This window comes from Amia ocellicauda (assembly GCF_036373705.1).
Source record: "Amia ocellicauda isolate fAmiCal2 chromosome 11 unlocalized genomic scaffold, fAmiCal2.hap1 SUPER_11_unloc_3, whole genome shotgun sequence".
NCBI classification, from domain to species: Eukaryota; Metazoa; Chordata; class Actinopteri; order Amiiformes; family Amiidae; genus Amia; species Amia ocellicauda.
In genome coordinates, this window is record NW_027102661.1 from 78,119 (window position 1) to 81,885 (window position 3,767).

The window sequence follows — 3,767 nt, forward strand, 5'->3', positions numbered from 1 at the left end:
CAACGGGCAAACAAAGCTCTTTTAAAAACATTAAAGTTTGAAAGATCTTACTTACCTCCACAGAATAATCGTTTCTTATGTTTTTCGGCTGGTTTAGCTTTTTGCACCGCTGTGAAGGTAAGAGACATGTTTAACCTTTAACCACACCGCTTTATAAAAAGCTTTAACCTCTTACAGGCTGCAGATATATACTCACAGCTATCAGATACCGGGGCTGACGGCCTTTCAGATTCTTGAAAGGTTACGGTTCTCGAAGGTAAAACGAAACAAGCCCTCGATGTGGAAGGCCTTTCGTTGTCTCGAACCACGTTTCTTAATACTGTTAGACAGGATAATTTTTTTAAATTAACAAAACTGGACTCAAACATCTTACAGAAACGTTATACAAACAAACAGGGGTTTAGTTCTTACCCGGTCGGCAGACAGCCTGTCTAGGGACAACCACTTCTCTTGGTCGATCCTCGGAGACATTAATCACAGGCCTTTCGATAGTTTCTGTGTAATTAAAGAGACCGGCATTATTATATATTAAAACGTTTTCATAACTCTAATGAGCCGCTTCAAAACCACACACACCCATACATAAGAACCCATGAGCGCAAACACAAAAATCTTACCGTCGTTGTTCCAGATGATCTCCTCAGCGTTGGGAATTAACTCCTGTTGACTGGCTGAAAAATAATTTTACAGAACTTAAAACAGATGTTATAGCCTTATTTACAATACATGCACACAACACGCTCTGAGTCAATGAAAATAATCTGAAGACTTGCCTAAAAACTCGTTTAAATCGAATCGCTGATGTTGTTTCCGGACATTGTTGATCTTTAGTCTTAAATCGAAAGGTCAGTGTGAGTCTGTCGAGCTGAAGACCAGACCTTCATACTTATACTGATGGCCACATGCCGGATCTGCTTGTAAGGCATTGTTCTGGTCTGGCCTTTGTGCCACCCTGTTACCAATTAACATATCAAAACCAACCAATAAAATGACACTGCATCAAATTTCAAATAGAAACCAAGATGGAGACGATCTCTCTCCTCTCTACTCTAAACTTTTATTAGAACCTTTTGGTCTCTCAAAAAAACATTTTTAAGCATCAAGACCTATAGTCAACAACCACTAAGAATATTTCAGGCCTTTATAAGCGCTAAAAAACAACCTGAGCCTAGAAAATAACTATAAAGATCAAAAATAACTAGCGCTTTTACAGTGATTTTTTTATTTATTTTTTATAGCGATGCTTTGTTTGGTATTAAACAAGTCACAAACTACTCAGAACAGCGTTTATCCCCGCAAAAGAGATATTTGGGTTTATTTTACAAAGCTTATAAATTATATAGGTTAAAAGTATTCTGAATGTTTTGATATCACACGCCATACCTACTGTTGTCTTCTACACCTTACGGTAGCAACAAATCTAACTACTGCTTTACTTTAACAATAATAATGACGGCGACCACGATGACAACAAGAACAACAACAACAACATCATCATCATCATCATCATCAGATTTTAATTAAAAGTGGCTACACCAGCGTTTACAATTTCAACCTGTCGACGGACGGACGCTCTGAGTGCATCGATTGCGGGCACTCCAATGAAGAAAAGACACCCACCGCCTCCGGGGAACCACGAGGGCAAGCATGACGAAAAGGGCCAACCCACAGTAGGCTGTTTCCGCCCGGTTTCGAACCGGGGACCTTTCGCGCATTAGGCGAATGTGATAACCGCTACACTACGGAAACTGACAACGCCACCTCTTGCTTCAAACGGTTACCGTAGGAGCCTGCTGGTAAAACGGGCTCAGGCGTTTCAGGTCGGCTAGACTGTGAGATGGCGTCTGAAGTGCCGCGAAATGATGCCATTTTCACAGACCTGTTTGGCATTGCTAAAGGGCACATCAGGACACTTCGGAAACTCTTTCAAAGGCAGGACGCCCTGCGCTCTGACAGTGCCTGCACTTAACCCAACAAGGTGATGCTGAATGGCTTGTTCAAACGGCTGGTGGTCTTCCGTCACCACCAGACTATGAGAGCTATACTGCGCCTTCAACTACATAAGAGTAGATAGTAGGGTTTTTTGGGCGCGGCCTATTTTGTTATGACGTATGCCCTAAGCTTATTAATATTCCTACGTCATAATTGGGGGGCGTGATTTTAGGTAGAGTTATTTCCTTAATTATTCCTACGTCATATCCGTCAGAAAGTGTACACCCATAAAACCCTGAACAACAAGGCCACCCATAAATACCCCCACCCCTCTGAAGGCAACGCCCCGAAACTCTCCTCTCTATTTAAGAACCCGCGCTTCTTTTAGGCAATACCTCTTTAATTCTCAGCTTCTGAAACATCCCGCTTCTTCAACATGTCCAGCGACATCAACATGAAACCCCGCAAGAAACAATCCCGGGCAAGGGTTCCTGTACTCACCAATTTGAAGATTGAACGCTCCTGGGTGTTGTTCTGGGGGGCTCGACGGGGTTACCGCTTTAAAAGGGATCCCAGCTATGTTGGAGTGGAGCTTCTTGCTTTGGGAGAGAAGGAGGGTACGTTGGAACCTTTTGAGACGGTAATTGAATACTCTTATGAGGACTGGTTGAAGGTGATGGCCTGGAGAGATCTGGGGCTTGTGGATAAGACTCTAGAAGGCTTGCAAGAGGGTCCAAGAGAATGCGAAATGGAGTCTCCGACTCAGGGTTTTGAAAGGTGTGAATGGGAAAGCTTGCAGAACTACGGTAGAGTGGTGAAGAGTCTATCTCTAACTACAGATCGTAAGGTTTTGTTTAGCAGTACCCTGATTACAAACCCTATTGAAGGGGGTGTGGAGGATCCAGAAAAACAGGTTACTGAAATTATGTTTGACGCCGTGGACTGGCCGTTCTTGAAAGAGGTCATAAACTGTATAAATGATGGTTTTGACATCTTGACCAAATGTTCGCAACTGGATTTGGTTAGAAGGAGAATATGCTGGATTATGGATTATATATCCCCCTTGAATGACGACGACGATGATAAAACAGACGACGTGTGGGGTTTTGGAGGGGGGTCTGACGGCTCAGGGGCTACTCTCTTCTAAGAGGGCGGTGTGTCGTGACGTAGTGAAGAGATAGGATAAAAGGCGCAACAATTCAATCATGGTTTAAAATTAAAGAGAATGTCTTACCTGAAAGCTGCGGACGTCGACAGGCTCTACAGGCCTCTTCAAACCCGGGATCACCCCTGGTTCTATTCCCCAGATTTTGTATACACTCTGGAACCCTTTGACTGCGGTTACTCTCCAAGACCTCAGACCCTGGACTGCTTCTGCAACTGGTTCTGTCATCAACACTCTGCAGCTAACCTGAGAGCGCTATTACACCATGTGCTTGACAGAAAAGTAGCCAACGCGAGCCTTTTCTCTACAGATTTAACCATCGATGAGGATCAACTTTCAAACCTGGAAAAGTTAATGGCTGCTGTAACAAAGACCGGGGGGTACGAACACTGGGATGAAGCGCTCAAGGGGGCCAAGAATGATATTAGGCCATTTCATCAACATCTGTATGACCTTTTACTGAGCATGTTTAATACACCTCTGTTTACTTTTAAAATAGGTCATATTGTTGTTTTATTTACATATGTAACTGAGGTGTGTGCCTACAAGATAAAGAAACAGGTATATTTGTTGATATAGATCAAGTAACCAATCATCTGATTTCTTTTTGTCTGGACCGTAGAAAAAATTGTTGTGTATGTTATACTTTTCTCAAATGTCTAAAAAGGGG

General features: G+C 42.8%; 1 non-coding gene across 1 annotated transcript; it reads right to left on the reverse strand.

The window, feature by feature from the left end:
- Positions 1 to 1,676: 1,676 nt before the first annotated feature.
- trnai-aau (transfer RNA isoleucine (anticodon AAU)) lies at positions 1,677 to 1,749 on the reverse strand. Its single transcript has one exon. It is a non-coding gene; the product is annotated as a tRNA-Ile (tRNA).
- Between the last annotated feature and the right edge of the window lie 2,018 nt (positions 1,750 to 3,767).